At 41.8% G+C, this 10,000-nt stretch overlaps 1 protein-coding gene and 13 non-coding genes across 14 annotated transcripts in view; 13 read left to right on the forward strand and 1 right to left on the reverse strand.

Annotated features, from left to right (window-relative positions):
• Window positions 1-10,000, reverse strand: part of LOC129976645 (retinaldehyde-binding protein 1-like) — a 112,094-nt gene that overhangs the window by 36,487 nt on the left and 65,607 nt on the right. The gene's annotated exons all lie outside the window — the stretch shown is intronic.
• Trnac-gca (transfer RNA cysteine (anticodon GCA)) lies at window positions 692-763 on the forward strand. Its single transcript has one exon. It is a non-coding gene; the product is annotated as a tRNA-Cys (tRNA).
• On the forward strand, window positions 903-974 carry Trnac-gca (transfer RNA cysteine (anticodon GCA)). Its single transcript has one exon. It is a non-coding gene; the product is annotated as a tRNA-Cys (tRNA).
• Window positions 1,937-2,008, forward strand: Trnac-gca (transfer RNA cysteine (anticodon GCA)). The gene has a single exon. It is a non-coding gene; the product is annotated as a tRNA-Cys (tRNA).
• Window positions 2,561-2,632, forward strand: Trnac-gca (transfer RNA cysteine (anticodon GCA)). The gene has a single exon. It is a non-coding gene; the product is annotated as a tRNA-Cys (tRNA).
• Window positions 4,007-4,078, forward strand: Trnac-gca (transfer RNA cysteine (anticodon GCA)). Its single transcript has one exon. It is a non-coding gene; the product is annotated as a tRNA-Cys (tRNA).
• On the forward strand, window positions 4,422-4,493 carry Trnac-gca (transfer RNA cysteine (anticodon GCA)). Its single transcript has one exon. It is a non-coding gene; the product is annotated as a tRNA-Cys (tRNA).
• On the forward strand, window positions 5,246-5,317 carry Trnac-gca (transfer RNA cysteine (anticodon GCA)). The gene has a single exon. It is a non-coding gene; the product is annotated as a tRNA-Cys (tRNA).
• On the forward strand, window positions 5,867-5,938 carry Trnac-gca (transfer RNA cysteine (anticodon GCA)). The gene has a single exon. It is a non-coding gene; the product is annotated as a tRNA-Cys (tRNA).
• Window positions 6,282-6,353, forward strand: Trnac-gca (transfer RNA cysteine (anticodon GCA)). Its single transcript has one exon. It is a non-coding gene; the product is annotated as a tRNA-Cys (tRNA).
• Trnac-gca (transfer RNA cysteine (anticodon GCA)) lies at window positions 7,108-7,179 on the forward strand. The gene has a single exon. It is a non-coding gene; the product is annotated as a tRNA-Cys (tRNA).
• Window positions 7,729-7,800, forward strand: Trnac-gca (transfer RNA cysteine (anticodon GCA)). The gene has a single exon. It is a non-coding gene; the product is annotated as a tRNA-Cys (tRNA).
• On the forward strand, window positions 8,969-9,040 carry Trnac-gca (transfer RNA cysteine (anticodon GCA)). The gene has a single exon. It is a non-coding gene; the product is annotated as a tRNA-Cys (tRNA).
• On the forward strand, window positions 9,182-9,253 carry Trnac-gca (transfer RNA cysteine (anticodon GCA)). Its single transcript has one exon. It is a non-coding gene; the product is annotated as a tRNA-Cys (tRNA).

Genomic DNA, 10,000 nt, shown 5'->3' on the forward strand with positions numbered 1-10,000 from the left:
AAAGCGTTTTGTTTCAGACAGATATTTCGCTTAATCTAGAAATATCATTCCAATTGACGCAGAGCAGGGGGGGTATAACTCAATGGTAGAGCATTCGACTGCAGATCGAGAGGTCCTCGGTTCAAACCCGGGTGCCCCCTGATGTTATGTTTATCCAAGATCAAAATTTTTTGAACAATTACGTTTCGATGAATAAGGAATCCAGAGAAAGCAAGCTTTTTGTTTCAGACAGATATTTCTCTTAATCTGGAAATATCATTCCAATTGAGGCAGAGCAGCGGGGGTATAGCTCAGTGGTAGAGCATTCTACTGCAGATCGAGAGGTCCTCGGTTCAAACATGGTTGCCCTCTGATGTTATGTTTATCCAAGATCAAAATTTTTGGAACAATTACTTTTCGATGAATAAGGAATTCAGAGAAAGCGTTTTGTTTGACAGATATTTCGCTTAATCTAGAAATATCATTCCAATTGAGGCAGAGCAGGGCGGTATAACTCAGTGGTAGAGCATTCGACTGCAGATCGAGAGGTCCTCGGTTCAAACCCGGGTGCCCTCTGATGTTATGTTTATCCAAGATCAAAATTTTTGGAACAATTACTTTTCGATGAATAAGGAATTCAGAGAAAGCGTTTTGTTTCAGACAGATATTTCGCTTAATCTAGAAATATCATTCCAATTGAAGCAGAGCAGGGGGGGGTATAACTCAGTGGTAGAGCATTCGACTGCAGATCGAGAGGTCCTCGGTTCAAACCCGGGTGCCCCCGGATGTTATGTTTATCCAAAATCAAAATTTTTTGAACAATTACGTTTCGATGAATAAGGAATCCAGAGAAAGCAAGCGTTTTTTTTCAGACAGATATCTCGCTTAATCTGGAAATATCATTCCAATTGAGGCAGAGCAGCGGGGGTATAGCTCAGTGGTAGAGAATTCGACTGCAGATCGAGAGGTCCTCGGTTCAAACCCGGGTGCCCCCTGATGTTATGTTTATCCAAGATCAAAATTTTTTGAACAATTACGTTTCGATGAATAAGGAATCCACAGAAAGCGTTTTGTTTCATAGACAGATATCTCGCTTAATCTGGAAATATCATTCCAATTGAGGCCGAGCAGCGGGGGTATAGCTCAGTGGTAGAGCATTCGACAGCAGATCGAGAAGTCCTTGGTTCAAACCCGGTGCCCCCTGATGTTATGTTTATCCAAGATCAAAATTTTTTGAACAATTACGTTTCGATGAATAAAGAATTCAGAGAAAGCGTTTTGTTTCAGACAGATATTTCGCTTAATCTGGTAATATCATTCCAATTGAGGCAGAGCAGCCAGGGTATAGCTCAGTGGTAGAGCATTCGACTGCAGATCGAGAGGTCCTCGGTTCAAACCCGGGTGCCCCCTGATGTTATGTTTATCCAAGATCAAAATTTTTTGAACAATTACGTTTCGATGAATAAGGAATTCAGAGAAGGCGTTTTGTTTCAGACAGATATTTCGCTTAATCTGGAAATATCATTCCAATTGAGGCAGAGCAGAGAGGGTATAGCTCAGTGGTAGAGCATTCGACTGCAGATCGAGAGGTCCTCGGTTCAAACCCGCGTGCCCCCTGATGTTAGGTTTATCCAAGATCAAAATTTTTTGAACAATTACGTTTCGATGAATAAGGAATCCAGAGAAAGCGTTTTGTTTCAGACAGATATTTCGCTTAATCTGGAAATATCATTCCAATTGAGGCAGAGCAGCGGGGTTATAGCTCAGTTGTAGAGCATTCGACTGCAGATCGAGAGGTCCTCGTTACAAACCCGGGTGCTCTCTGATGTTATGTTTATCCAAGATCAAAATTTTTTGAACAATTACGTTTCGATGAATAAGGAATCCAGAGAAAGCGTTTTGTTTCACAGATATTTCGCTTAATCTGGAAATATCATTCCAATTCAGGCAGAGCAGCGGGGGTATAGCTCAGTGGTAGAGCATTCAACTGCAGATCGAGAGGTCCACGGTTCAAACCCGGGTGCCCCCTGATGTTATATTTATCCAAGATCAAAATTTTTTGAACAATTACGTTTCGATGAATAAGGAATCCAGAGAAAGCGTTTTGTTTCAGACACATATCTCACTTAATCTCGAAATATCATTCCAATTGAGGCAGAGCAGCCAGGGTATAGCTCAGTGGTAGAGCATTCCACTGCAGATCGAGAAGTCCTCGGTTCAAACCCGGGTGCCCCCTGATGTTATGTTTATCCAAAATCAAAATTTTTTGAACAATTACGTTTCGATGAATAAGGAATCCAGAGAAAGCGTTTTTTTTTCATAGACAGATATTTCGCTTAATCTGCAAATATCATTCCAATTGAGGCAGAGTAGCGGGGGTATAGCTCAGTGGAAGAGCATTCGACTGCAGATCGAGAGGTCCTCGGGTCAAACCCGTGTGCCCCCTGATGTTATGTTTATCCAAGATCAAATTTTTTTGAACAATTACGTTTCGATGAATAAGGAATCCAGAGAAAGCGTTTTGTTTCAGACAGATATTTCGCTTAATCTGGAAATATCATTCCAATTATGGCAGAGCAGCGGGGGTATAGCTCAGTGGTAGAGCATTCGACTGCAGATCGAGAGGTCCTCGGTTCAAACCCGGGTGCCCCCTGATGTTATGTTTATCCAAGATCAAAATTTTTTGAACAATTACGTTTCGATGAATAAGGAATTCAGAGAAAGCGTTTTGTGTCAGACAGATATTTCGCTTAATCTGGAAATATCATTCCAATTAAGGCAGAGCAGCCAGGGTATAGCTCAGTGGTAGAGCATTCGACTGCAGATCGAGAGGTCCTCGGTTCAAACCCGGGTGCCCCCTGATGTTATGTTTATCCAAGATCAAAATTTTTTGAACAATTACGTTTCGATGAATAAGGAATCCAGAGAAAGCGTTTTGTTTCAGACAGATATCTCGCTTAATCTCGAAATATCATTCCAATTGAAGCAGAGCAGCGGGGGTATAGCACAGTGGTAGAGCATTCGACTGCAGATCGAGAGGTCCTCGGTTCAAACCTGGGTGCCCCCTTATGTTATGTTTACCCGAGATCAAAATCTTTTGAACAATTACGTTTCGATGAATAAGGAATCCAGAGAAAGCGTTTTGTTTCAGACAGATATTTCGCTTAATCTGGAAATATCATTCCAATTGAGGCAGAGCAGCGGGTTTATAGCTCAGTGGTAGAGCATTCGACTGCAGATCGAGAGGTCCTCGGTTCAAACCTGGGTGCTCTCTGATGTTATGTTTATCCAAGATCAAAATTTTATGAACAATTACGTTTCGTTGAATAAGGAATCCAGAGAAAGCGTTTTGTTTCACAGATATTTCGCTTAATCTGGAAATATCATTCCAATTGAGGCAGAAGCAGCGGGGTTATAGCTCAGTGGTAGAGCATTCGACTGCAGATCGAGAGGTCCTCGGTTCAAACCCGGGTGCTCTCTGATGTTATGTTTATCCAAGATCAAAATTTTATGAACAATTACGTTTCGTTGAATAAGGAATCCAGAGAAAGCGTTTTGTTTCACAGATATTTCGCTTAATCTGGAAATATCATTCCAATTCAGGCAGAGCAGCGGGGGTATAGCTCAGTGGTAGAGCATTCAACTGCAGATCGAGAGGTCCACGGTTCAAACCCAGGTGCCCCCTGATGTTATATTTATCCAAGATCAAAATTTTTTGAACAATTACGTTTCGATGTATAAGGAATCCAGAGAAAGCGTTTTGTTTCAGACAGATATCTCGCTTAATCTCGAAATATCATTCCAATTGAGGCAGAGCAGCCAGGGTATAGCTCAGTGGTAGAGCATTCCACTGCAGATCGAGAAGTCCTCGGTTCAAACCCGGGTGCCCCCTGATGTTATGTTTATCCAAAATCAAAATTTATTGAACAATTACGTTTCGATGAATAAGGAATCCAGAGAAAGCGTTTTGTTTCATACAGATATTTCGCTTAATCTGGAAATATCATTCCAATTGAGGCAGAGTAGCGGGGGTATAGCTCAGTGGTAGAGCATTCGACTGCAGATCGAGAGGTCCTCGGTTCAAACCCGGGTGCCCCCTGATGTTATGTTTATCCAAGATCAAATTTTTTAGAACAATTACGTTTCGATGAATAAGGAATCCAGAGAAAGCGTTTTGTTTCAGACAGATATTTCGCTTAATCTGGAAATATCATTCCAATTGAGACAGAGCAGCGGAGTTATAGCTCAGTGGTAGAGCATTCGACTGCAGATCGAGAGGTCCTCGGTTCAAACCCGGGTGCTCTCTGATGTTATGTTTATCCAAGATCAAAATTTTTTTGAACAATTACGTTTCGATGAATAAGGAATCCAGAGAAAGCGTTTTGTTTCAGACAGATATTTCGCTTAATCTGGAAATATCATTCCAATTATGGCAAAGCAGCGGGGGTATAGCTCAGTGGTAGAGCATTCGACTGCAGATCGAGAGGTCCTCGGTTGAAACCCGGGTGCCCCCTGATGTTATGTTTATCCAAGATCAAAATTTTTTGAACAATTACGTTTCGATGAATAAGGAATCCAGAGAAAGCGTTTTGTTTCAGACAGATATCTCGCTTAATCTCGAAATATCATTCCAATTGAAGCAGAGCAGCGGGGGTATAGCACAGTCGTAGAGCATTCGACTGCAGATCGAGAGGTCCTCGGTTCAAACCTGGGTGCCCCCTTATGTTATGTTTACCCAAGATCAAAATCTTTTGAACAATTACGTTTCGATGAATAAGGAATCCAGAGAAAGCGTTTTGTTTCAGACAGATATTTCGCTTAATCTGGAAATATCATTCCAATTGAGGCAGAGCAGCGGGTTTATAGCTCAGTGGTAGAGCATTCGACTGCAGATCGAGAGGTCCTCGGTTCAAACCCGGGTGCTCACTGATGTTATGTTTATCCAAGATCAAAATTTTATGAACAATTACGTTTCGTTGAATAAGGAATCCAGAGAAAGCGTTTTGTTTCACAGATATTTCGCTTAATCTGGAAATATCATTCCAATTGAGGCAGAGCAGCGGGGTTATAGCTCAGTGGTAGAGCATTCGACTGCAGATCGAGAGGTCCTCGGTTCAACCCCGGGTGCTCTCTGATGTTATGTTTATCCAAGATCAAAATTTTATGAACAATTACGTTTCGTTGAATAAGGAATCCAGAGAAAGCGTTTTGTTTCACAGATATTTCGCTTAATCTGGAAATATCATTCCAATTCAGGCAGAGCAGCGGGGGTATAGCTCAGTGGTAGAGCATTCAACTGCAGATCGAGAGGTCCACGGTTCAAACCCGGGTGCCCCCTGATGTTATATTTATCCAAGGTCAAAATTTTTTGAACAATTACGTTTCGATGAATAAGGAATCCAGAGAAAGCGTTTTGTTTGACAGATATCTCGCTTAATCTCGAAATATCATTCCAATTGAGGCAGAGCAGCCAGGGTATAGCTCAGTGGTAGAGCATTCGACTGCAGATCGAGAAGTCCTCGGTTCAAACCCGGGTGCCCCCTGATGTTATGTTTATCCAAGATCAAAATTTTTTGAACAATTACGTTTCGATGAATAAGGAATCCAGAGAAAGCGTTTTGTTTCAGACAGATATCTCGCTTAATCTCGAAATATCATTCCAATTGAGGCAGAGCAGCCAGGGTATAGATCAGTGGTAGAGCATTCGACTGCAGATCGAGAAGTCCTCGGTTCAAACCCGGGTGCCCCCTGATGTTATGTTTATCCAAAATCAAAATTTTTTGAACAATTACGTTTCGATGAATAAGGAATCCAGAGAAAGCGTTTTGTTTCATACACAGATATTTCGCTTAATCTGGAAATATCATTCCAATTGAGGCAGAGTAGCGGGGGTATAGCTCAGTGGTAGAGCATTCGACTGCAGATCGAGAGGTCCTCGGTTCAAACCCGGGTGCCCCCTGATGTTATGTTTATCCAAGATCAAATTTTTTTGAACAATTACGTTTCGATGAATAAGGAATCCAGAGAAAGCGTTTTGTTTCAGACAGATATTTCGCTTAATCTGGAAATATCATTCCAATTGAGGCAGAGCAGCGGAGTTATAGCTCAGTGGTAGAGCATTCGACTGCAGATCGAGAGGTCCTCGGTTCAAACCCGGGTGCTCTCTGATGTTATGTTTATCCAAGATCAAAATTTTTTTGAACAATTACGTTTCGATGAATAAGGAATCCAGAGAAAGCTTTTTGTTTCAGACAGATATTTCGCTTAATCTGGAAATATCATTCCAATTATGGCAGAGCAGCGGGGGTATAGCTCAGTGGTAGAGCATTCGACTGCAGATCGAGAGGTCCTCGGTTGAAACCCGGGTGCCCCCTGATGTTATGTTTATCCAAGATCAAAATTTTTTGAACAATTACGTTTCGATGAATAAGGAATTCAGAGAAAGCGTTTTGTATCAGACAGATATTTCGCTTAATCTGGAAATATCATTCCAATTGAGGCAGAGCAGCCAGGGTATAGCTCAGTGGTAGAGCATTCGACTGCAGATCGAGAGGTCCTCGGTTCAAACCCGGGTGCCCCCTGATTTTATGTTTATCCAAGATCAAAATTTTTTGAACAATTACGTTTCGATGAATAAGGAATCCAGAGAAAGCGTTTTGTTTCAGACAGATATCTCGCTTAATCTCGAAATATCATTCCAATTGAAGCAGAGCAGTGGGGGTATAGCACAGTGGTAGAGCATTCGACTGCAGATCGAGAGGTCCTCGGTTCAAACCTGGGTGCCCCCTTATGTTATGTTTACCCGAGATCAAAATTTTTTGAACAATTACGTTTGGATGAATAAGGAATCCAGAGAAAGCGTTTTGTTTCAGACAGATATTTCGCTTAATCTGGAAATATCATTCCAATTGAGGCAGAGCAGCGAGGGTATAGCTCAGTGGTAGAGCATTCGACTGCAGATCGAGATGTCCTCGGTTCAAACCCGGGTGCCCCCTGATTTTATGTTTATCCAAGATCAAAATTTTTTGAACAATTACGTTTCGAGGAATAAGGAATCCAGAGAAAGCGTTTTGTTTCACAGATATTTCGCTTAATCTGGAAATATCATTCCAATTCAGGCAGAGCAGCGGGGGTATAGCTCAGTGGTAGAGCATTCAACTGCAGATCGAGAGGTCCTCGGTTCAAACCCGGGTGCCCCCTGATGTTATGTTTATCCAAGATCAAAATTTTTTGAACAATTACGTTTCGATGAATAAGGAATCCAGAGAAAACGTTTTGATTCACAGATATTTCGCTTAATCTGGAAATATCATTCCAATTCACGCAGAGCAGCGGGGGTATAGCACAGTGGTAGAGCATTCAACTGCCGATCGAGAGGTCCACGGTTCAAACCCGAGTGCCCCCTGATGTTATATTTATACAAGATCAAAATTTTTTGAACAATTACGTTTCGATGAATAAGGAATCCAGAGAAAGCGTTTTGTTTCAGACAGATATCTCGCTTAATCTCGAAATATCATTCCAAATGAGGCAGAGCAGACAGGGTATAGCTCAGTGGTAGAGCATTCGACTGCAGATCGAGAAGTCCTCGGTTCAACCCCGGTTGCCCCCTGATGTTATGTTTATCCAAAATCAAAATTTTTTGAACAATTACGTTTCGATGAATAAGGAATCCAGAGAAAGCGTTTTGTTTCATAGACAGATATTTCGCTTAATCTGGAAATATCATTCCAATTGAGGCAGAGTAGCGGGGGTATAGCTCAGTGCTAGAGCATTCGACTGCAGATCGAGAGGTCCTCGGTTCAAACCCGGGTGCCCCCTGATGTTATGTTTATCCAAGATCAAAATTTTTTGAACAATTACGTTTCGATGAATAAGGAATCCAGAGAAAGCGGTTTGTTTCATAGACAGATATTTCGCTTAATCTGGAAACATCATTCCAATTGAGGCAGAGCAGCGGGGGTATAGCTCAGTGGTAGAGCATTCTACTGCAGATCGAGAGGTCCTCGGTTCAAACATGGTTGCCCTCTGATGTTATGTTTATCCAAGATCAAAATTTTTGGAACAATTACTTTTCGATGAATAAGGAATCCAGAGAAAGCGTTTTGTTTGACAGATATCTCGCTTAATCTCGAAATATCATTCCAATTGAAGCAGAGCAGTGGGGGTATAGCACAGTGGTAGAGCATTCGACTGCAGATCGAGAGGTCCTCGGTTCAAATCTGGGTGCCCCCTTATGTTATGTTTACCCGAGATCAAAATTTTTTGAACAATTACGTTTGGATGAATAAGGAATCCAGAGAAAGCGTTTTGTTTCAGACAGATATTTCGCTTAATCTGGAAATATCATTCCAATTGAGGCAGAGCAGCGAGGGTATAGCTCAGTGGTAGAGCATTCGACTGCAGATCTAGAGGTCCTCGGTTCAAACCCGGGTGCCCCCTGATGTTATGTTTATCCAAGATCAAAATTTTTTGAACAATTACGTTTCGAGGAATAAGGAATCCAGAGAAAGCGTTTTGTTTCAGACAGATATCTCGCTTAATCTCGAAATATCATTCCAATTGAAGCAGAGCAGCGGGGGTATAGCACAGTGGTAGAGCATTCGACTGCAGATCGAGAAGACCTCGGTTCAAACCTGGGTGCCCCCTTATGTTATGTATACCCGAGATCAAAATTTTTTGAACAATTACGTTTCGATGAATAAGGAATCCAGAGAAAGCGTTTTGTTTCAGACAGATATTTCGCTTAATCTGGAAATATCATTCCAATTGAGGCAGAGCAGCGGGCTTATAGCTCAGTGGTAGAGCATTCGACTGCAGATCGAGAGGTCCTCGGTTCAAACCCGGGTGCTCTCTGATGTTATGTTTATCCAAGATCAAAATGTTTTGAACAATTACGTTTCGTTGAATAAGGAATCCAGAGAAAGCGTTTTGTTTCACAGATATTTCGCTTAATCTGGAAATATCATTCCAATTCAGGCAGAGCAGCGGGGGTATAGCTCAGTGGTAGAGCATTCAACTGCAGATCGAGAGGTCCACGGTTCAAACCCGGGTGCCCCCTGATGTTATGTTTATCCAAAATCAAAATTTTTTGAACAATTACGTTTCGATGAATAAGGAATCCAGAGAAAGCAAGCGTTTTGTTTCATAGACAGATATCTCGCTTAATCTGGAAATATCATTCCAATTGAGGCAGAGCAGCGGGGGTATAGCTCTGTGGTAGAGCATTCGACTGCAGATCGAGAGGTCCTCGGTTCAAACCCGGGTGCCCCCTGATGTTATGTTTATCCAAGATCAAAATTTTTTGAACAATTACGTTTCGATGAATAAGGAATCCAGAGAAAGCGTTTTGATTCACAGATATTTCGCTTAATCTGGAAATATCATTCCAATTCACGCAGAGCAGCGGAGGTATAGCACAGTGGTAGAGCATTCAACTGCCGATCGAGAGGTCCTCGGTTCAAACCTGGGTGCCCCCTGATGTTATGTTTACCCGAGATCAAAATTTTTTGAACAATTACGTTTGGATGAATAAGGAATCCAGAGAAAGCGTTTTGTTTCAGACAGATATCTCGCTTAATCTCGAAATATCATTCCAATTGAAGCAGAGCAGCGGGGGTATAGCACAGTGGTAGAGCATTCGACTGCAGATCGAGAAGACCTCGGTTCAAACCTGGGTGCCCCCTTATGTTATGTATACCCGAGATCAAAATTTTTTGAACAATTACGTTTCGATGAATAAGGAATCCAGAGAAAGCGTTTTGTTTCAGACAGATATTTCGCTTAATCTGGAAATATCATTCCAATTGAGGCAGAGCAGCGGGCTTATAGCTCAGTGGTAGAGCATTCGACTGCAGATCGAGAGGTCCTCGGTTCAAACCCGGGTGCCCCCTGATTTTATGTTTATCCAAGATCAAAATTTTTTGAACAATTACGTTTCGAGGAATAAGGAATCCAGAGAAAGCGTTTTGTTTCACAGATATTTCGCTTAATCTGGAAATATCATTCCAATTCAGGCAGA

This window comes from Argiope bruennichi, chromosome 7 (assembly GCF_947563725.1).
Source record: "Argiope bruennichi chromosome 7, qqArgBrue1.1, whole genome shotgun sequence".
NCBI lineage: Eukaryota > Metazoa > Arthropoda > Arachnida > Araneae > Araneidae > Argiope > Argiope bruennichi.